General features: G+C 35.1%; 1 long non-coding RNA gene and 1 pseudogene across 2 annotated transcripts in view; one reads left to right on the plus strand and one right to left on the minus strand.

The window, feature by feature from the left end:
- LOC120335805 (carnitine O-palmitoyltransferase 1, muscle isoform-like) overlaps positions 1-25454 on the minus strand; it is a 117452-nt pseudogene that overhangs the window by 13552 nt on the left and 78446 nt on the right. The window lies entirely within an intron of this gene.
- Positions 4471-6195, plus strand: LOC144419814 (uncharacterized). The gene is made up of 2 exons (XR_013474282.1): positions 4471-4888; positions 5174-6195. It is a non-coding gene; the product is annotated as an uncharacterized LOC144419814 (long non-coding RNA).

Below are 25454 nucleotides of genomic sequence, written 5' to 3' on the forward strand. Positions count from 1 at the left end.
ATTTATTCTTTATTAACCTCTAGAAGTCACGAAAGACAAGGCCTGTATAAATACCTACAGGCAAGTTTTTTTTAGGCGAAAAGCTGCAATGTCTCACTTAAGGAGATACAATTTTAGAGAACTAAGAACTCCCAAGTTCAGCATTGCATACCTAATTTATTGCAACCTGGATGAGTTGGGGCCTGTCATGACTCAGAAAAATTTGAAATACGGCTACGGCTCAAACTCTGATATCAATGAAAACTTGCCAAACTAATCCAGCATAATTCACACCCCGGGCATTCACTCGCACATAATGTGGTAGAACCATAGTGTGTGTACAGGGTTAGAAACAGAACAGAAAAAAATGAAATGATTTTTCAAACAACTGTTGTGAGATACCCGTTACTTTGTGGAAAAATATCATCATAGCTTGTCAAAACCTTAGTCCAAGAGTGAGAGTGACCTCCCCCCAACCCCCCAGAAAAACTCTAAAAATAATATCTATCCTGCGAAACCTTAGGCGAATTCAGAATGTGACCTCCCGCCTCAAAAAAAATAATTTAAAATGAAAATTCAATCACCTGTTATGGCATTTTCCATGCAACAGCGAACGTCCAAACTTTGAGAAAGTTGTTGCGTCATCAACGTCTAATACATGGGATTCATGCTCCAAAACTACTACGAACGCAGCTTTCTTAATTGCATGCAGTGACTCTTGTTTACCCCAGATTTAAAGAAAACACCCGAGTCTGTGAAGAATAAAATAATCATTTAGATCAGTTTTATTTTAATGAGCCTCAATGGCTTAGTAGTTCAAGCGTTAGACTCCGCTATGTCAGTAATGTATATCAGTGGTTCCCAACCTTTCTACCCTGGCGGACTGGTAAAATTAATTAAATGTACTCGCGGACCGGCAAAAAATGAAAGGACCAGAACAGAAAATAATACCATATATTTGCGCTAAATAATGCAATGTTGGGCCCCCAACATGCTTCTAGAAAATCTAGACGAAAAAGGTACACTTGAAAACATTTCACATAAAGAAAAATTATGAAATATTGTCCTGGCCATATGCATGGTCATATTAATCAGGAAAAGCACGCAGAACAGAAAAAGCACACATGAACTTGCCTTTTTTGAATCAAAATCCTTGATCTTACACCCATGGTATCACAGCCGCTATATGCATCAAATTCTCGCATATGTCCATCTTTGAAGGAATGTGGAGACAGTATTTTACAGTAAGTACCGTAAAACCGGCTAACTTTGGATGATTTCACTATACTTCAATCAAAAACTCAGCCATTTGTTGTCCGATTTGTGTCAAACTTGAAATATATTACATTGATGTAATCCTCTGTTAAATTCATGAAACGGAACTCAATTGTGACAATTTATTGCTGGTTATATATTTTATAATTACGCAGTATTTCACGATTGCTCACAATTTTTCTATTTCGAACCATGCTGCCGTTCCAAATGGAGGAATTAAAAATTGTCGATGTTGATCCAATCAAACAAAATATTGTTGCTATGTTCAAAGCATGCCAACTCGTCGGCGCCCAAAAGTCTGGCGTCAAATCTATAACGGCGACGCAACATGACGTCGTCTTCAAAGTGAGCGACTTCAAGTTCAATGTTTGCGTCAGATGCTATTATTTTGATAATAAAAAAAGATTTGAATTTCTATTTTTTCTCAAGTCTTCTGCGACATTTTGAGATCAGTCTAATTTTCCATATACATTGTTATCGCCCTCTATCGAAAGACGGTAGTTTGAGGAAGTTAGCATCAGTAGAAGTCACGATTTGAGCCGCTCGAAAACAGAAGGTCAGTTCTATCATAAAACGTGATTTTTTTAATCAAAAAATAAAAAATTGCGCGATTGAATATGATAACAGATTTAGATATATAAGGACTCACTATAGAAACTGCCAGAAGCACAATATGACAAACGATTCGAAACTTTATCCGAAATTATAAGGCATCCGAAGTTAGCCAGTTTTACGGTAGGTCAGTATAAACGGTAAACAATTTCAACAGGTTCACAAGTTCGCATAATTATCCTGTGGAAGATAATTATGTTTGAAAAGATTGCTGGACTCCTCGCCGCTGTAGGGTATTTCACATAACCGCTGGTCAGTTACCTCTACCATCAAGTCCATGCAATCGGAATAATTGTCTAACTAATCCCATATCCGTCATGGACTGGTAACCGGATGAGAGACCGTGGTTTGCCATATGGCTAAGCAGTATATCGGCTTTCCTTTCCCCTGGCATAAATATGTAAATGCCTAACTTATCCTAAGTATCTCAACAATTCTAGTACTGGTACGGGGAGTTGCAGTTCTTACCACTTCATGGCAGCTCCTGCCACAAACGTACAGTTGCGTCTCTTGCCATGGTTTTATCGCGCTATTACAGTATTACCGGTATGTTTACAAAGTCATGTACAATATTTTAGTCTATCATGCAGAATTATATCTACTTAAACCTAAACCTAACACCCCAAAACTGTATTCATAAGAAAGGCGTTCCAAATTATCCAATATTTATCACCATCAGGGGCAGCCTTGCTATTACAGTTGACATGCCGTGGTTACGGCAGCAAAATTAGTGGTATTCGATTTTCTGTCGTAATGACCGCCGCTCGCTATTGGTTTGTCACAGCTAAAAAGTCAGTCGCCGTAGGTTAGGGTTTGGTCTTAGCGGCCATGGTTTGGAAATCCCGCCATGGTATTGCGGCAGCTCTAGACGCCACAAAATACTTGATATTTTCAACGACTAACATACCGATATTTTCGACCAGAAAAGTGGTGCAATAGCCTAACCTAAGGTAAACAGAAACAAAGAACACAAATCAGAAAACTGCGACGATAACGGTATAATACCAGCAATTGAATTTGAAAAAAAAAACGCTAGTTACCGGAAATTAAAATCTAGTCGTCATGAATACGCTGCATGTTGCCTCCACGCGGCTGAATTATTCGGAGTCGTGTTTACTATTAACTTGTTCATCAACATTAACACTTGTTAATGGTCAACATTACATTTTGTAATGTACTGCACAAAAAATTCCCAGTATACAGTACAATTATGAAGAATGTTCTTGTAGTCATTGACAATTAGTTTAAAGTTCGTGTTAGCGATTTTTTGTTCTCTATTGCCACCTAGTGTATACCTGAATAACTTTTGCTCACTGAAGCCAGCGCACATAGCTGGTCTTCTTGTCGCATTGATAACCTATGAGTATGAACTTGTTGTAATCACAACTACATAATCTGAGAATGGTTGAATGGAACGTGATTATACTGTAGAGTGGTTAATGTAACCGCTGTTCCGTTACAGGTTCTTCTATGTTGCTTATATTATTGAAGCAGCAAGAGAAATTCTGATACCCGACCTTAGAACTTTTCCATCAGTTTCAGCCTGTGATAGTCAACCCCCGTAATTTCCAGTTCAAATAGTATTCCACGTTCAATCACATTTGCTCTATCCTGCATTTGAAACCAATAACTGGTTGACTTATACAATTCCCATACCTGACATGGATTGGTAACAGGCCAATCGGTCGCGGTATGGCATAGTCAAGTTTGTTTTACCCATCCAGTATGAATACTATACAATGTTTAACTAGTAATATTGAATACACATATTGAATATGGGGAAGAGGAGTCGCGGAGAACCAAAAATGGTTATCAAGCAGCACACCCAAAGTGTTCACCTATCAGATGCCACAAGTCCATGAGCTTTGTACAAATAACTGGCTTACTATTCTCATACCTGTCATGGACTGGTAAGCGGATGAGAGAACGTGGATAGCCATATGATTAGGTTGTCTTATCAGTTTTCCTCTCTCCTAAGATAAATATTTGAATCCTGTCCTATAACTGGCCAACTAACCCTGTATCTGACATCAATGACATTAAACAACATGATGCGCAACTCCGGCATTTTTGGCCGAAGATCGTATTCGATAACATGCTCCAATGCACATACTTGACGAGACGAGAACGAGCGGATGTGTGCTGTTTTCAAGGCATAGCACGAATGGTGTTCGTGCCTGCTTTGGCAGTTGTTGTCGATTTTAATAGGCCGCGAGCCGAGGCCATTTATCTTTCAGTTTCGTAGCGCACATCAGGTAACTACCTGAAAATGATTTTAAAATGTTCCTTAGAAATTTAGTAACAAATATTGCCTTGTTCCCACTTCCAAAAGTTGCACGTTTTACAGAAAAGACGCTTTTACTACAATAAATATGTGTTACCATCTGTCCTATTTTCTCTGCTTTTCCGGTATCATGGGCCAATGAACGCAGACTTCTGCACGACGTAACAGTCAAGTTAGTCAGCTGTAGGTGGATCCCCAGTGGTCGGATGAATATCAGATGTACTCAACTGGTCGCTTTTGCGTTGAGTACGGTAGCCTTTCCATAGTTTTTTTCAGTTACCGGTAATATTAGTCCAGTTATTCTAAGGAGGTATTGAAAAGTATAGGTAAGATATTAAACACTTGTATATCCTTGCCATAAATAGCAATTTTAGTTGAGCACTAGCTCATAAGACGTTGTTAAATAGGTACGGTGCGGTAACTCCAAGGAAGGCTAGACCTAGAATAATATGTCACAAACAACGATATTTTCTGGCTTGCATGAAATGTTTATGATTAATTTAATGACTCTTCTTGACTATTCAGCAGACTTATACTACTATATAGGCCACAGCATATTTGGAAATAGAAATGAATGGCTGTTTCTGTAATGCACGGTTGTGTGAAAGAGAAGAAATTAATCAATTTTACCAATGTCTGTTGTTCTAAATCCAAATTCATAGAGTCGACAAGAACCTGGGAAGCAATGATAAGTTATGCCGGAGTGGAAAGAAAGGTAGCATTGGAAATGATTGAGAGGTGAGAAATGAAGTTGTAGACAAACAGTTGATGTTTCAAAATATAGTCTATAGTCCATACTCATACTGTCATAGGACATTTCAGACTGTGATATATCAAAATTTAGTGTAGATATAGTCTAGTAATGGTATGCAAACACTGCTGGACTGTAGAACATGCAATGAGCATATAATCGCTCATTTAGTACATCAGATAAAATGCATTATGTATTCAAGGTATTAGTTAGTATTTAGGGGTATTTTTAAAATCATGCTGCTCCAAATATTATTTTCTTCCTTATTTTAGATACTGCACTACAAAAGAAAACGGCAATGTTCCACCAATCCGACCTAACGCAGGCTCTGATCCCTGCTGCTATCAGTGCTATAAAATGGATTAAACAAGAAGTCTTGAAGCCCAAAGGTATATGAGAATCATAATAGTTGCAAACAGCTTAGATGGGCTATTCATATTGAAATACTTTAGCACTTTTCTGCAATTGGAACTGCCCATCAAATTCATGTTGGAGACTTCATTGAGATTTTCAATTCATTTTTTTCCCTCGACTATGAAGATCTTTTGAGGTTAACGAGGTATTAATAAATAAAGCTGAGGAATTTGAAGAGGATATGAAGAATGTAAATGATACCAGGGCACGTCTATTTAACACTGTCAAACATAAGGATTATACTCTCCACCCAACAATGATCACTGAAGAAGCATGTGGCCCTCAAATCAGTTCTTGAGTTGGCAAACTGCAAAGAAAAATAGTCAAAATAATTTATGAAAGTGTGCCAAAATCAACTTAAATTGCACAGATTTTTGTTTTTGTATTGACTGCAGAAATCACAGTACACCTATAGAGGAAAAGTCGATTTTTGAGATAGTGGATTTCGAAAACAATTCAGAAGAAAGTGAATTAGATATTACAGTTGATTTAATAAGTATCATACATTTGTTTTTTTTTTCGGACATTTGTTAGTGTCGTAGTCCTGTTTCTAGAAATATTATTGCCTTTGTTCAAATACATAACCAGTTAACCACATGAACTAAAAAAAGATTAATTGTAAATTGTAATATTTCTGTTCACTATGTTATGTACATATTGTACATTCATTTAATTTTCTTGACTTTTGCGGTAAATTTCTAAGTGAGAAATAACTGATTTATTTGTGTTTTCGTGCTCACGATGTTAATTTGTGACTTCATTGCTTAAAAATAAATACGTTTGATACTTGATAGCTTCTATAAAATGGATGTAGCTTTTTATGCTGTTCTTGTTGTAAACTGCTTGTGGTTATTACATAAAATTTATTCTCAAATGTGAATCAGCGTTGTTGGTGTCGCTGCACACAATTAAAGTATTTTTTGTTGTTGGTTACATGTATGCCATATTTTTCGTAATCTACCTAATAAATTATGATTGACTGAGGAAGTCCGATTTTGGTCAGGCAAAACATTACAGGAATACATTTGTGTTAGTGTGCTGTAGGGCTCTCGAATTGCATAGTTCTTATGTATGCGTTGTAAACTTATGGTTATTGAATTTCCGGGGACCTCTTATATTCAATTTCGCACCCGGATTGTGGAACAAGCTGTAATGCGTTCATTATGTTCGTTTTCACACAAAACTGAAGAATTTATTTAGTTACCAGATGTGCGCTACGAAACTCATTTTCTGGGCGTTTTCATGGTTTCGTCTCACGGCCCATATCCGTGGTAAGGATCTACAAGTGTTTAATAATTTACTTATACATTTTTCAACAACGTCTTAGCATAACTTAACTAATAATAACTAAACAGGGCTATGGAAAGCCTGCCCAACTCAGCGCAAGGTCGAGCAGAAATAACTAATATTCATCCGCTCGCTAACAGCTGGTTTAATTCAATTGTTACGTCATGCAGAAGTCATTGTTCAGTGCCGAAAATGTAGAGAATATAGGACAGATCGTAGCACATATTTCTTGTAGTAAAAGCGTCTTTTCCGTAAAACGTGCAACTTTTGGAAGTGGGAACAAGGCAATATTTGTTACTAAATTTTTAAGGAACATTTTAAAATCATTTTCAGGTTATTACCTGATGTGCGCTACGAAACTCACTTTCTAGGCGTTTTTCAGGGCCTCGGCTCGCGGCCTATAATGATATTTTGGAAAGTTGAGTTAAAAGAAATCGGAAAAAGGTAAGATAAATACTATTGTTGTATATCACACCCGGGCATCGCACTGTTAAGTGCATGTGGGAAAGCCAGCTTTTTCAAATACTACAAAGTTATTAATTCAGTACGCTACGTAGTTGCCCATTTGCCGAAATTGCATATTTACTTACCCCTTATGGTTTCAAATAGTTCATGTACCTCCATTTAGATTTTTCTAACCAATGGGGATATATATGGATTGCTGTAACATACTATTGCTCAATCACTTTTATTTGCGTATTGATTAAAGGGTTAACAAGTTCACCTAACATTTCACCCATACCGGTCTATATTGTATAGTATGATCTCTCAAGTATATGAAGCCACGAATGCCTGTAATTTTCGGACTAAACACCTTCATTAGTTGGTTTATATACCAAATTCAGTAAAACATTTTTTACATTTAACATGAGATATTGGATTTATTAACTTTTCCATTTTAAATCATATAGACTGCTTTAAATATTCTTGACAAAAATTAATAAATCTCTCTCTTTTTTCAGATGTGAATGTTGTGGACAAATATGTATAAGCATTGTGAGATTCCTGTAGCACAAGAGGCAATAGCAAAAATAGTAAGAATATCAATCAAGAAATTAAGTCGACATAGAGCAAAACTTTCAACTATTCGTCTAACCTCAATTTCCCATTATTCATTCACAGGACAACTGTAGCAGACGGGGAGATATCCAAAGTCTGGTGAAATATCAGTGACAGTGTGATTCCAAGAAATACAATTAGAGTACTCCATAAGTGTTTGCAATAAAAGAACAACCTATGGAGGCATGCAAAGACATTTGACCCTCTGGTAGAGTTGTGTATGGGTCTTGTTTGTAAAAAGGCACAAAACACGCCAGACATACTGAAAACAGCTTTGGAAATGTAGATTATGGGTCACTCACTACACCATGTTAGAATTGGTTCCATAAAATTTTGGTACTACTATAGAAGAAATTCAGGGAAGGGTATAATCATGATTCATGATAAAATACTATTCAATATTTTGGACAACTTCAATATAGACCAGGGATGTCAAACTCGCGGCCCCAGAGAACTTCCAGTGCGGCCCTCGAACGCTAAACAATAATTGTAATAGTTTTTTAAAAGTTTTTTTTTATCTAAATGTAAAAGATTTTTTCAATTTTTTGAAGTGAAATTGATTATTCACGCAAAAAACAATTTACTGAAATTAGTTTTGGAAAATTATTATTTTTTTGTTCACATTTTGACCCAATTAAGAATTTACACATCAAGCTAGCAAAAGAATACTTGAATAAAACATTTGAGTGATTAAATTAAACGCAAAGTACATGAAGAAGGTGGCATTTTCGAAGAAAAATGGGAGTTACAATATTTCTGCATTTCTCAAAATTCTGAGGCACATTGTTTTTGTTTTGTCATATTTCCATCAGTACAATGAAATAACACAATAAACTCAGCAGTCAATATGACAAATTCGAAGACCAACTTCGAACAGAAAATTTCCATGTGTTTGTATATTAATATAAATATACAACGACTTAGTTTACTAAAATTCAATATCACCAATAATTCAAGCAATTCAATGCCACGCAATGTGGCGCAAAATTTCTTGTCAAAAAAATCTGTCATTTGTTTGTTTACTGATTTATACGCTTTCTTGCATTACTGGAATTAATTAAACATACTCGCAGATCCATATTAACTCATGATCATGTGACCTCGTTAGTTACTATAAGAGTTGGTACTATAAAATCATTTCAGCCTGGCCTTAGTATGCAGGTGACACAAAAAAGTTGTCAAACGCCAGGACAAATGTAATTGAGTAAACATTGAGTTTATACTACAGTATTTTTGTTAATTTTAGGTCCATATATTTAGATTAAGTCATTCTTAGTGTATGTATCATTCTTTTCTTATCCAAAGCTTGTTCAAAAATGATTTTGATGGTTGTACATAGAATTTTATGATTTTTTTGTAATAAATACAGTAACTTGCAATAATAGTGGAATGCAAATATTAATATGTAATTGCATTTGAAATTAGAGAAAATAATAGAACTTAATCCAACTGTTTAATTGCATCACAATATATGTCACAAACTAAAACTATCTTAAAAATATCTTTTAAGTATACATTATCAAAAACTGTTTGCGGCCCTTTTTACAATTTCCAAAATGCGATGCGGCATATTGTATGACCTGTATTGTAACTTGTATTTGCCGTCGCGATGTATTATCTCAATGTGTCAAACTTTTAATTAGTGTGTATATTTTGCTTCCAGGTGACATGAATGTATTGTCTTGTTTATTACCTCAGCTTGGAGTATTGACAAGAAAAAGGTGCCAGTAAATTACGTAAAATTTTTTTTAACTCTTATATATCAGAATTATAATCATTATAATCAGAATTCACAATTAATAGGAAATATAAACAGCCAACAATCAATGAGAACTATATGCAAAATTCCTCAAATTAAATTTGTCTTCTAAAATCGGAGGAAGGCAAAAGATATAGGTAGTTTCCATTCATACAAGTCTTTCAAGAAGACTTGCTCGAGCCAAACTAAATGAGCATCATCAGGTGATCGGTATCGGTAAGGCTGCAAGTTGAATTCAGCCCTGCAACCTCTTGCATAGACGATAATATTAATTAGTGGGCTATGAGCTAAATTCCTAAATTTAGACACAAACATATCTACGAGGCATTATGTACCATCAATGTTAACTACGATAAAATGAATATGTAATATGTCTAATAAACTCACATACTAAAGCAAATTCGATGGGTGCAAACTTTGTGTTATGGAATTGTATCACAGCACCGTTAAGAGAAGTATAAACAGTCTTGCTGTTTTGTAAGAAACCCTCTTTAAATAAAATTTCAATGTTCAAGTACAAACATTAAAACTAGTAACTTTGAACTTTGTCATTATATGCAAAATGTTCCACACAAATCTTTACACTATCGCGTTTGTGATCTTCTCTGATAATATAAAAACGTCTATGATGTCCACAATTACTCTGCTTAACTTGTCTGCCATTCCAGCTTTCCAAGTGAGCAAAACTTCTTAGATTTAATGATTATTTTCTTTCGTCACAGGCGCAAAAAGGCAGATACTACACGTAAAGAAGGCGCCGAGTAGCAAAAGCGAACGGGAAACAGTCTCGAAAGGCGACGATAACTATGTGCATTGAAGCGTATCATGAAATACAATCTTTCGCGTGTAGCCTATTGGAGTGACGCCAGAGTTGCCTATCATGTTGTTTAATGTCATTGCTGACATGGATTGGTGGTTAGCCATATGGTCAAGTTGTCATATCAGTTTTTTCCGCAGGATAAACATGTATGTCCAATTAAAAAAGGTAAATGTTGAACTATCAGATACCATGGGCCCACTGGCCAACCATTCCCATACCAGTACGCGTCATGGACTGTTAACCGGACGAGAGGCTGTGTTTTCGCAATATGATTAATTCGTCTTAACGGCTTTCCTCTACCCCGTGATAAATCCCATCCTATAACCACCAAGTTCAAGCATCTGAAACAAAATAACTGACCAACTAACCCGTATCTGACATAGATTGGTAATAGGACCAGAGGCCATGGTTAGCCATATGATCAAGTTTTTCTCTTCCACAGGATAAATAGGAAAGTCCGAGATATGAAAAAAGTAAGTGTCGACCAATCAGATGCCACAAGTACATGCGCTTTGTACAAATAACTGACCAACTAACCCGTATCTGACATAGATTGGTAATAGGACCAGAGGCCGTGGCTAGCCATATGGTCAAGTTGTAATATCAGTTTTCCCCTTCCCCAGGATAGATATGGAATTTCAAGATTTGAAAAGTGGAAATGTTGATGACTTGATGCCATAGGGTCAAGCTCTTTGTACATGTACTGTTTCCTAAACAAGAGTCCACGGTTCGCCATATGATTATTGGATTTCCTCTCTACACCAAATCCAATTATAAAAGTTGATCATTGATTACTGCTTAACGGTAGGCCATGCCCAACGAGGCGTATTGAGAACTCTAAATATTTCATGTGAAAAATGAAATGTGAAAACATGACATGTCAAATATTATGAAATTAATATCGCTTTAAGAGTCTCTTCAATTTCTTAACCGCTGACAGTTTGAAAGTGATTGTTTAGTTAAGTCCAGCGACTTTGCTTTGAGCAAACTTGCGTCGTTGGGTTGAGGTTGAAAACTTAACACCTTATATATTCAGATATTAGGGAAGTGTGGCATATTACATCACCTATCGGTAGACATTGAATAATAAATCTTTATACAGATTGACCCTATAATATGTGTGGTACCGAACTACATCCATTACTGATTGCAATGTAATAAAGTTCATGTTGCATCGGTAATTATTGTGAATAAATCTCAGGAATTTCGTGAAAATGTGTGGCACACTTGCACTAATCATTGTCACATGCGACTAGAGCGTGACGTCTACCGCATTTAAGGGTTAGATCTGCCGCTACATTATTCCTTCTTCAGGTAGGCTGCATATAGCGGTTGACGTCTCGCAAAAGTCGCATCCATTTTCAACGTGTCGAACTGCCAAAAACTAAAGTTCTAGGAGATGCATTGCTGCTTGTCCGTTCGACATCATTCGCATTTTGATACTCTGATTTCTGATAGCCAAGGCTGCCAGCATCACCATGAAAGTCTTGTCGTAATAAACATTCATGTTATCGAAAAATGGCAATTTCAAGTACTTGGCTTTGGATTAATTTTTCCTCTTCATTACGAAGGAATAAAAATAAAATTCCTTAGCTTTAGCTATATGACGAATGATGCCCTACCGTCCAAACACTAACCCAGGTGAATAGTTGCTAGTAAAATATGGGTCGATTTCCTTAACCTACCTACCAGTTGAATTCTGCTAATCTCTCACACTAAATTAAACTCCATGAGATCCGAACAGCATGTAGGTAACTTGCAAAATTCTAGTTGTAGGCAATCAGGCTCTTGGGCACGGAGCCCGGTTCTATCACATTGATTATTTATTATACAGATGCTACAACAATTAACAAAATACAACATAGAATAAAAAGAAAATCGAATCATTTTTGATGAAGACCTGTTAGATTATGCAGGCCAAAGTGTTATGTTGATCATTTCATTTTGTATCATAAAGCTATAAGCTCTTTAATGAAATATTTCACATTTATATTTTTAAATTCATGGGATACACGAAATTTTTTTTTATTTTTTGCTGTTTTTTTTTACTTTTTCATATTTAGGGAAATACATAATTTTTTTTTCATTATTTTTTGACTATTTTCACTTTTTTAAAACTTAAGAGAAACACACGGAGTTATAGAGAATAATGATGAACAAGAAAAGCGGATTGCAGTACATGAAAATTTAATAAGCTGACTCACACAAAACAAAAAAATGGAAATTCGTAATAGGCATTGCAAAACAAAACATCATTGTAATATTCTACATGTATCACTATTATAATATTACTAGAATCCATAAAGGACATTTCTTATTACTTTACATAGAATAGGGGCATAGTTACACTGGGCTCCAGTAGAGTCCTTAGCTACCAAGTTTTCGGGACACAATATCAAACCACAACACTGAGCCAAAAATCAATCACTCCAGTCCAACTGTTATTATTAAAACAGTCACGAAATGCATAATTTATGGCGGGCTTGCCGACAAATCAGAACATCATAAATTCATAGGGATGTTCTAAAATATACACAGAAATAATAGATATCAGTAGTTGACAATATTTGAAAAACATTAGAGCGAAAGGTAATAATGCATTTCACAACAAAAATGAATAAAAATTTGAACAATGCTATTTAAAATGAGTTACAATTAGGTTAATAACTTGGGAATTTTTTTTCATTTTTCATAGTTTTTATTGATTTTTTTTGTTTTTTTCATTTTTTATAATCAAATGTGAGGTTACAAAGAAAGCCTATAGACAACAAGAAGAATTAGGGGCTGTTCAAATACAGCAAGATTATGTACAGTAGTTGTCAATCATGAAAAATTAAAAAGTCTTGAAACCTGAAATAAATAATGAAAATGACATACCATAAAAACACAAACACTTAAAATTTCTGAATCTAGTCGATATAAAACCAATGCATGGAAAAGCTTAAAGTGAGTTTGTTGTGGCTCACTAAAAATAGTACATAAAAGCTGAAGCATTAATGCAGCACTCAGTCTAATTATCAAATTCATCAGATAACAAGGACTCGGATGAAACAAATGAAAATACATGCAAATCAGCATTTAATGGAGAATTTCATAAAATGCTGTAAATTATTAAATATTGGGCGCTCCAGAATTATTCGCACCAATGTGGGGATTAAGTGAGGCGAAGTAAAGCAAAGGGAAAATGCCCTGGTACAGAAACTTCGGGTGCCCAAATGTTGTAATGTCTGTCCAAAACACTCATTCTTCAAAGATTATCGTTGTGAGCTTATGGGTCAAATCTAGTGAGGACTTATTGTAAGCAAGAGGATTTGCAGAAATCGTCACTGTGACAGGATGGCACATATCACCAAGAGTCAGTTTATACGTCTCCGCAATACAAGCCTATGAACCTACAATGATGAACTGATTTGCTACTCTTCACATATAACATTTCACATGAAAAGATTTATAAAATTTTTGCTTAAATTCAATTATTACTGAAAAATTTGACTATTTAGAAAACAGTCTTTGTGAATTAATTTTTTCAATATTGAATCCCTTCACTACATGTGCACGTCTCTAATATGTTGCAGGATAAGAGGTATGAACTGGAGGATTATTCGGCATTCAGTCCAAGGTTGTTGGAGTAATTGAAAGTCGAATATGACTCTTTAGTTTAACGTTACGCGACATGCCCATGCGTCATTTGTATCTTAGCATTGTCTCATGTGTTCAGTCCAGGAAACTTCTCATGTATTTGAAGGAGTTTTCAGCAAAGATCATCAGAATCTAAAAAAAATTGTTCATTCAGATGAGGTTGGAAACTAAATAATTTGATTGCAAAAATGGTGCTCAGTTGAGAAATATCACAACAATTTTCTATGTGGTATTTGTATAAGGCATTAGAAAGGCAACTATCACAAATATCGTTTATCACAAATGAAATTGAGGAAAAACCTGGCTAATTTCCTGCAAACATATTACAGTTTTAGGGGTCATTGATCGTCCACAAATATATAACGTCGCCTTAGCACACTGGGCGTTTCACAAGTTCCTATTCATTCTAACTCCCCAGAACTCCCCCAAAGAGAACCTGGGAAGTACACTTCTCACAGTACAGTACACATATCCAAAATACGAATCCAGAAAATATGAATCATGCAGACAAAATGTGTTATTGTTTCATCTAAAATGACTTCAATAATTATTCCAGCTTATCAGAGACTTTTGGTTTAAAAAATGCTTATGGCGGTGGCATTTCACCTACCGTTATCACTTTCATGTTGTAGTGGTTCATTCAATTGTGGTTCTCTTGCTTGGTTTCCACCAACTGCACCAGGTTGTCTTTGTTCATTTTGCCCCTTAGAATAAATATTCCATATTTACTATGTGACATAGACTACTATCATTATTGACAGTGTTATAAAGTGCAGAATAATATCATTTAACTTTAGGGTCAGAATATTCCATATGAAATAGTGGTCTCGATATCCCATAGTTCCTATGAGGGTTTTCTATCAGCATAAAATATAACTGTCTATCAACATTAAAATCCATGCTAAACATTCTCAAAGTCACTAAGTATAAATTGGCCAGGAGTCTGATTTCTGCTACAAATATGATAAGCCACATAGGGAGATGCCAAGAGAGGATAAATTTGAATTGACATTGAGTTTTTGTCAGGTTGACTTTCCCAACCTACTTATTAAATAAAATACATACAATAAGAAATACAATTAAAAGGAATAATAATCAAACCACACCATTTGCTGATTGTTATGATTTCCCGGTAGATTCACATTTCCGATATTTGCTCCAGCAAAGTTGACAGGTGGAGGTCCTCCTCCCTCTATGAATATAATAATAGAAAGATATTTAATGTAGAAAATACCACATTTATTAACGTTTTTTTCAGAGGGTAAAATAAGTCAAGTTGTCAAAAATAAGTCGAACACACAACACAAAAAGAAAAGACGAAATTTTACTCAATGCGAAACCTGAGCTTAGGCAATGCCTGAAAATTCATTTTTAATTCTGTCGCGGGCCTACTAAAACAAAGCCTGAACAAGACGATAACAAATTTTTGAGGAACCACTAGCTTAAGGAGCAGAGACATGACTACGACATTATGAATCACGAATATTGGCATACTGCAAATTATACAGGCCTCCTCCCGGTGTCACTTACCTAAAGGGGGTAATGGAAAATGAAAGTCTTGCATTTCATGCAAAACATCATTTTTCAAAACTCTGCAAACGATGAGTCTTTCAGGATATTCTTGCAAATTAGGAAGGAGATGAAATGTTAATTTATGTCTCTGGGATGCTAGAAATGTGTTGTCACAATCAAAACGTCCGTGGGGCATATTGAATTGTAAATCTTCTTGAACCCGATCAAATTGTAACTCGAGGCGAAGTCTGTCACCCGTTTTTAAAGCGATTGGATTGAACCAAATTGGAGCAAGACGTGCCCCTAGTTCTCTGTAATTGGATCTGATATTGGTTTCAGCAGTCTCACTTTTCTCGAAAAATGTGAAATGAAATTGGTTTCTGTCATATATATAGAGACAGTTGTCCACGATAACCTCTTGCTTACCAAGTAGCCATTTTAACCACTTGATGGCGACAGTGAATAGACTAAACTTTCTGCATCGAAATTCTATGCTGTTATTCTCTGTGATTCGATCAGGTTTAATAATGTCCCAGTCAGTTTTACTTGAGAAATGTAATATGTCAATTTTGTCTTTCTCTAGACCGATGCACCATGACTTGATTTGCACAATCGCATCTTTGAGGAATTCAGAATCCGCGCTGATATCGAAAACTGGTGTGATACCAATGTATTCTTCTGGGCATATTGAATTGTCTATTCCAACTGACACCCAGACCTTTGTTTGTTTGTTGAAAGTTCCACTAGGAAACGTGACTTTGCATTCATTTAGTCTCATGGAGCCACCGGCAACTTCAACATTTTCCGCTAAAAAAATAGATTTGTTTTATAATGCAATAAAAAATGAGGTGGTTCCAAAGTTATCTAAAGAACCCTTCCAATGTCATTAGGATATCTATATATATATCCCGGGGAAAGGGACAAGACGTTTCAATCGCATGGCAAACACGGCCCTTGTTCGATCACCAGTCCATGTCAGAGAATAGTTAGCCAGTAATTTGTTTCAGATGCAGGAAGCCCATTAGGGAAAGGATGTCATTGCCTACAAAATGAGGAGATTGCTAATTACTGAAATAAAATGCAAAAAGTAGCTGAGCAGGAAATGGGTACTTGGACATAAATCACAGCAGGCTAGCACTGGGAATGCGACATAATATTTGTTAACATAAGTTATTAGAGCAATTCCCTGTGTATTGAGTTAGAATTTTCGATTGTTTTTTTCCCAGGTCAATCAGGTATGGAACAACGTATCCACATTCAGAAATAGAAATATGATTTGGTTCCATAAATTTGGACTGCTTGTATGACCAGAGCACAATATATTTTCATTAATTACATTCAAAGGAAGAGGATGGTGTTTCGGAGCCAGTAAAATAGTGGTTTCTGCATAAATTTTTTGAGTACTCAAGAAGCATGACCAAGATGGCGGACACCGTAATGTAGTATGTGTACCAGGTTAGGATTAGGCCATAATTTCAGGTACAAATACTGCAGGAGTCACTTGGTTAGTCGCCGAACTCAATATGTGTACCAGGTCAGGATTAGGCTATAATTCCAGGTACAAATACTGTGGGAGTCACTTGGCTAGACTCCAAACTCAATATGTGTACCAGGTTAAGATCAGGCCATAATTTCAGGTACAAATACTGTGGGAGTCACTTGGCTAGTCCCAGAACTCAGTATGCGTACCAGGTTAGGATTAGGCTATAATTCCAGGTACAAATACTGCAGGTGTCACTTGACTAGACCCCGAACTCAATATGTGTACCAGGTTAGGATTAGGCCATAATTCCAGGTACAAATACTGTGGGAGTCACTTGTCTAGTCCCCAGACTCATAATAGAAATAAAAAAAAAAAATTGTCTAATAAAAATATGGCCTAACCCTAACCTGGTACACATACAACGTTCCGGTGTATCTTGGTTCACATACTTCGGGGGGCCTTTTATTTCACATAGTGCAGTCGAACATCAGTGAACAAATCTTGAACTACCACAAATGGTAGAATAAAAACACTGTGCCTTCATGGTCAACGGATGTAAATCGTTTTATTTCGAAAAAATGTTATTTGGAACCACTGATTTTATGCCAATAAGCCTTCTCATTAAAAATATACAGCTTTGATATGTATGGCAATTCAGTCCTAAGTAAAGTTGCTATGGCTGTTATTCGAGTTCGAATGAGTGAGTTACTCGAGTCCCCCAAACATTGCTACCAAGGCCCACAGAAGACCGATCCATATGTTATTGAAACAACATTGTCTAACCCAAATTGCACCAATAGGTGAATTTCAGAATGAAAATGCTTGATATTTTTATAACAATGATGATGGGGCGCCACCATGCAGATACACTCACCGACTATTTATTAGAACAACAAACAAGTTGAAATAGAAGGCTGCTACTTCACTTAATAATTAATGGCCATAACTTACATTTGATAACATTCTTTGACTGTGTTTTGATGCCAGAGTTTCCCAATTCATCTTTGGCCCAGACTTGGAAACGATATTTTTTACTAAGTGTAGGTGACTTCATTTTATACTGAGGAACCTCTGTAGTGTGAGTCTCTCCGAGTTTCACATCATCGCAGAAGATTTCTATGTTGTATAGAACGTTTCTGTCAGATAATTCATTCCAAGTCAAAAGAATGTCGGATCCACTTCTTTGAGACGAAACATTTTCAATTTGCGGCAAAGCTATGAATAAATATTTCGACTTAACATACTTCAATAAAAAACATTTTAAATATAAGCTGTGAACTTAAAATTATTTCTGGGCAATTCATAAAAAATTCAAAAACAAAATCGAATATAAAATAGTAGTGAGTAGCAATTCAGATATTTTTGAATCCATAAAGCAGGCTCACAATAAAACAACTGTGAGTGACTTTTTCAAGCAAAAGCCAAATACAAAGATTCATGTGCAACTAATAGGAAATCTAAGACTCAGTTAGCGATATATGCTAAAAGCAGGATAAAATGTTTTTATTGGAATTGGAGCTGAAGTGGTATTTTCAAACTCAAAGTCAGGAGTAGAAGTTGGAATGTTAAATTATCTGGGTAATACGGTAATTTTAGACTTTTATGAATTTTTCACTGAAACTCAAAAATATGAAGTGAACCAAGCTTTCCTAACAGTGTATTAAAAAGGCATGCACACGGCAATTAATTATAATTAAAATTTGATTTCCTTGTAGTTTGGAGCTGGAGTTGATATCTTCTCCAACCTGGAGTGGGTTTTATTTGTCCAGTTTGGCAGTTGATTTGCCAAACCTTACTATTTGTGTGAAAATTTGGTTGAGGACAGATTCTATTATTTCAGGGGTCTGCAGCAGGTGGCTCGCGAGCCATAAACCGTTCCGTCAAGCTATTCAGTGTGGCCCTTGTCAGCATTCAAAGACCCCCCCCCCTCCAAAAATAAAATCCCAATTCGACTGTTTATTTGACAGTTCTGACAAAGCTGATCTTAACAATCTATGCAAGAACTTGAAGTTTCCAATGTCCCACTAAACTGTTACATAAATGGGATTCTTTATTGTGGGCAAATTTTCAATTCTTCATGTTTAAGGAAAAACTAAATTTTTTGTACGGTCTAGCTAGATGTCTGAAGTTGGTTATATGGCCCACCAGCAAAAAATGTTGCACACCCCTTGTATTATTCCAACATCTCAATGGTTCAGCACTTCCTCATAATTACAAGCATTTAGCTCAGCCCAATGCTACTCGATTCTATTAAGATGACTGACTTACTATGCTGAGCTGGCTTTGCAAGTTGTTCCGTTACTTCTTTATCTGGTTGTTCTACTTCTTCTTCAGACAGTGAGAGTTCACTTCTGAAGAGAAAAATGGAGAATGCAAATGTATTAATTTTGATCCATTGGTTAAAATAACAGCCCCTATTACTCAATTTCAAAACCCTTCTCCCCTCACTTACAGCGTTAAAGATTGTGCACCAGGTAAGCTGGTGGGCATCGGCTTTGAACCAATGATTTCTAACCTGTGATAGATAATAAGTTCAACACTTTGACCACTAGGCCAGTGGTTCCCACGACGCGAAAATTAACAGAATTGTGTTAAACATAGCAGATATATGATTGAATTTTTTACATATTGTATTTATTATAAATGTTTTAATATTTCTCATTCTGAATGATGTGTATATGAATATATATGCTTATCAACAAGCAAAGTTGAGCAATTTGTCAACTTGACATCAGATTTTAATGACTCATATGAATTTTGTTTGAAATGGCCACAAGTGCAACCTCCTATCTCTGCAAAGGTGGGTTTTCAGCAGTGGTGTCAATCAAAACAAAATACCGGTTACGTTTGGATATGAGAGAGAAATGCATGTGCATAACAAGTATAACATCTTGCTTTGAAAAGAGGTGTTCAGAGCAACTGCCGCACACCTCTCATTAAATAAATAAGTTTGAATGTTTTTAATGGCATTCCCTTTTCTTCAGGCGCACATATTGACAAACTTTAAAAAGCATAAAATGCACAATAACGATCACAAAATTCAGTTTTATCCAAAGGCAACAAGTTTCATGTACGTGTACCACGATTTTTTCCCTGATAATTTATCGCCGTACGAACATAAAGTTTGGGAACCGCTGCACTAGGCAATCACTATCTTTGACAATTGAAATATAGGTGAGCATTATATATCATACAAGATACTGTGATATCTAACCTGGGGTTTCCTACTTCTTGTAAAGTCTCCACATTTTCTCCAGTATTCTCAAAACTGTCATATGGTGATCCTGTGAAAGAATAATAAATAATTATCAAAAAACGATGATACTACTTAAGACTCTGTTTTGAGCTATCTAACATCGTTTATCAGAAACTATGATAGAATTTCCTATTTTACTCGAAAAAAAAATAGGCAAATCAATAATGCGGCTTATACAGTGAACCATGGCCTCTCCTCCGGTTACCAGTGCATGTTTGGGAATTGGATTAATTAGCTAGTTATTATTTCAGAAGCAAGGACTTGATGATGGAGGAATCTCAATCAACCAGTGGGTACATGAACCACTATTTGACGACATGAAATTCAGCAAATCTCTCGCACCTAATTATCCCCAAGATCCGAAACTGTGAACCGAGCAAAATAATCAGATTGGTATGCCAAGCGTCCATTCATAACAATGCTCTGCAACCAAATGTAACAACTTGGAGACAATTTATATTTTTCCTTGAAATTAATTTTGAATATCCCAGATTTGTATTCAATCATATCAGACTGAAAATTTGTTCAATATTTCCATATTTATATTAAACAATTAAAATACAAAATCTGTTTGAAGAATCACAATAGGCTATATAACATGTTGCAAGATGCTGTTGAAGGATATGCCAGATTCAGCAGCAATGAAAATATATTCATTTACCATTAAATCTCCCAAAAAATGAAAAATACTTGATGACCATAACTAAAATACTTGATGACCAATACGTACTCATCATACCATAGCACCACTCAATTTAAACAACATATTTATAACTTACCAAATTCTGCTTTTGAAGTTGTGGTCGGAAGTTGTTTAGAAAAAACATTAGTTGTAGCATTTGCTGACTTCCTTTGACTTTTGAGTGTTGTTCTATCCAACAGTTGTATACCCAACTGAATTTCTAGTACCTGTAATGAATAAAGTTTTTATACAAGATTAGCACTAAGGACGCAGAACAATATTTAAACAGACAATGGTATCTAATGATTCCAATGCTAAAATTTGATGCATTTTCCCATAAAACCATACTATATAAAGGTGCTGCTTATTTTATTAAGAAATCTTCCATTTATTGAAAAACTTTCAAAATTTGCATACTTTTTCTTAACTTTGATAAATCCCTAAACTGACAGTCTACAATTGGCAATTCATTAAAATAGGAATTATTGTGAAAAATTTGTAAATTCATTTCAAATTCAGACTTTTGCTTGGCAAAACAGAAACACAAATGAATCTTGATACAAAACCTTGGTATTGTAAAATTATTAGTTTCATTTGATAAAGAAATTAAAATTAAGCATCTATGCAGTATAGCAAGATGAATGATAAATTTTGGGAACTGAAAAAATGTACTATGAAATTGTTCTTTTTATTAAAGCACAAATAAACATAATTAAAAAATAGCAAATATTGAATATGTACAACACAATCACATTGACTGCGATGACATTATATTTTAATCACTCCTTTAAAGAATTGAAATGACGCCAACAGAAATAACATACACTTCGGTGAAACTTTGAAGTGTTCAGTTCAGCGGGAACAATTTAAACTTGCAGTTTATTTCAGTTTTTACGCAAATCGTTGATTTTATGTCTGTCCCATATATTATATTCAGATTATCGCAGAAAGATTTTCAAACCTCAGATCCAATTTCATTCAATTGATTCTGCAATATTTCTTCATCTTCATCTGCTATTTTCCATCTCTGCAATGATAACTCCTTTGTAACATTAGGAAGAAGATTAGCAACTGCAACAATATCTTCATGGTTTGCAGGTCGATCTTCATACAGATCCAACTGATCAATCTGTTGAAATAACCAAATACAAAGAACAATCAGATATGGATAAAATATATAACAGTCATATTCATCATAGTTTTGCCAAACCCATATTATTCATATTACACAGAAATGCATTGTAACATTAAATACAGCCTGGTGCTAGAAGTTGGGAGTTTTCATCAAGGGAGAAACAATAGTTATCAAAATTCAATGTTTTCGTTGTGTAGCATTTTTGTGGTGAAATCAATTGTATTTCACAAATAGCTAACATTTGTAATCATTGTACCAAATTGTAAAATCATTGTTAACTCAGTGCAACAGAGTCAAAATTAAAAATTTCAAAAACAGACAAGCTCTTGTGACATTAAATACCTAGCCAGGTGCCAGAAGTCAAAGGTTGTTTTGGAAGGTAATTCATTGATTCTGTACTAAAGACTAAAAGTTAAAGTTTGTCACAAGGTTTGATGTGAAAAGGCATGCTTAATTCATGTCCCAAAGGCCTAATTGGCCTATCTCATTAGAATTTACTAAAATACAATGGGACATACAAACATTTATGATGTCAGAATTACTCCTTCCATTGTAAATGTCAAAAAAGATTTATAGCGTTAATAGTGCTTCAATCAGTGTGACGTACATATACAGCTTAGAATAAAATAGAATGGGAATCGCATGTCAGTGAGGAGAACGTTTAAGTACAGTCTAGTAAATCCAGAGGCGCTAGTCAATGAAAAAATAGAGACTACAAGCACCATTAAGCGTGGTAACCATGACAACTGCTCACCAGGGCCACTGGCTGATTAGATTAGATACGGGTTTGAGTTTTCAAGGATGCATAAGATAGGATTTGCGAAGTGCAGGCGTGTATAAAATGTTAACTAATTAATTTACCCATTTGATAAGAAGAGATTATGAAACATGAACCTCGTACTGTGATTGTGCTTGAGTAAAAGATGAGCACCATAACTCTGTGTGAAATTATTAAGATTATTGATTCTAATCAGTGAATTGAATATTCAACGAAATGCGGGTAACTATAAAGACTATAATATGAAACAGATATTCAGGGGTTCCGCAACAAGCAGTCAATGAAATTTTTTACAACAAATGGGAATAGTGTAGAGGTGTAACCATTTATGTTAAAGGTAGTTGTAATGCACAAAATATAACATTTATTAACAACTTAAACAGCATAAAAGGACTAACTAACTGATTTGAGATCAAGGTTTATTGTACATCTATGGCCTGGAAATTATTGTTTTGAATGTCATACTGCACCTAATATTATATATGGGTGATATCCTCAGAACACTCCTATCTATCGCATGGAATATGTCCATGCAATGGTACCAATTAGCTGAGAAATACACTATAAAACTACGGTAATTATAGAATGAGATTTAAAAAGTCACAAATCACATAGAACGACTATTCCAGGTACTTACGACTCAATAGTTATGAATCTGGTCAATTGTTTAGCTGAAAATGGCGAAAAAATGGAATACCAACACGACATTAACTGGGAGATGTGGCAACAGCAGATTGGTAAGAGGAGAGCATGAGTTTTTTATATTTTGCTATTCGGAAATTCGGTTTTGTATTCGGAAATTTGGGTGGCTCCGTCAGGTAACTATCTAATTATAATAACACATATAAAAATTTCTAATAGGTTATTGATAATTATAAAATTCATCGTTTTGCATCTTATAGGCCTACTGTTTTTTAATATTAAATTGACGACAGTGATACATCATAAAAGGCTGACCTAACTCTGAATGGCCTTGGGGTTGTAGGTCAAAATACTTGCATTCAATGAAGTGGTAGCAATTGGCATTAATACACAACATAGTGAAATTCAAATTCGACAAATTTGGTAAAAATCCGCATTTAGAAAGTTGACCCACCCTTGTAACTTTAAATATAGCCTGGTGCCAGAAGTTGGAAGTTTTTATCAAGTGAGGATAAATAGATATCAAAATTCAATGTTTCAGTCAAGTGACAATTTTTTTGGTCAAACCGATTGTATTTCATATCATCAGAAAAGAAGGGCAATTTCGCGTATTTCACACAATCACAGAACAAGACTCAACAGAACCGTATTGGTCAGAAGAATTGATTATTATGTTTTTCAAACAAATCTTTGAATAAACAAGTAGGCCTGAAAACTAGTCTCAAAAATGATAAACTTAGAATTGTAGAGGTTTTTCATAAATTCCATCATGCAATCCAATTTTGGGTTATGGAAGTGTAAAACTATAACATATTATAAAATCAAAATTTCCTCCAACCCTTGTTAAAACGTTAATTATGTCATTATTATTGTGTTATACCTCTGTGTTTCCCAAGGATGATTTGAAAGCTTGTAGTTGATCTGATGACAGGTAACAGTTGAAAAGGCCCAAGTATTTAACACAGGATTGATTGGAAAGTATTTGTCCAACTGATGATAAACCTTCAACTCCCATGTTTATGTTTCCACTCAGCCCCAACTCCTTGATCTATAAAGAAACAAGAATAATTTATAAACCATGAAATCTATAAACGGTTCTCTACTGAGTGAGAAATAAAAAATTATGAACTTCTCAAACTGAAAGTAGTTTTCGATACAAAATATACCATTAATATTCCATAGAAAATACCGTTGAATTTAAAAACAAAATCTGAACTACAAAACTAGACATATCAGAATTAAAATCTGTAAATTCGGAATGGTTGAATCCCATGTTAACAACTGCACGAGATGAATGATTAAGCAATTATGAAATCCTTGAAACTCATAGAACAGAACAAAAATATTGTTACCCGTATATCAAAACAGTCACACTTGCAGGTATGAATTTCAAGTTTCAAAAGTCAAACAATGTTTTGACCCGCCTTTGCTCACTATGAGATAACAAAATTCCCAAAAATGTTAGCATTTGCGAAAATTTCTCGCAGTTTTTGCAGGGAAGTGCACTTATAGTCAACAAAGAAAAATTGTAAGCTCATACTATAGCCTAAAAAAACAAAAAATTTGAAAATCAAGTTTTGTTTTTTCACTTCAATACAAAAATCACCATTGGGTGAAATAGCGATCGGGTCGTTGCTGCAAGCCATGTCAATTGGACAAAAACTCAGCTAATTCTCTGAAGTTTCATTGAAAATATTTCTAAAAACTTTTTAGTTCCTGATCAAGCATATTCATTGTGTACAGTGGTTTTCTATTCGTAAATTTGGGTGGCTCAGTCTGGTAACCATCTAATCATTTCTACACATATAAAAATTTCTATAAATGGTTCTTTACTGAGTGAGAAATAATAAAAAAACAAGCCGGTAGTCACCCAGGATCTCCGCTGATATTTGGGGCCCGCACCTAGCTACTTATTGCCATCCATAGAAACTTGAGGATCTTTAACGGTGGCGCAATTAACTAAGTGAGCGGGTTGGTTAAAAAGTCCAATTCATTTTGAGTGCTGCGCGTTTTGTAGACATACTTACGTGACTGATATGCGGTGACTAAAAATTGGAAAGAATTATGTTCATTAAAATCCCTAAGGC

The sequence above is a fragment of the Styela clava genome, chromosome 2, assembly GCF_964204865.1.
Source record: "Styela clava chromosome 2, kaStyClav1.hap1.2, whole genome shotgun sequence".
NCBI classification, from domain to species: domain Eukaryota; kingdom Metazoa; phylum Chordata; class Ascidiacea; order Stolidobranchia; family Styelidae; genus Styela; species Styela clava.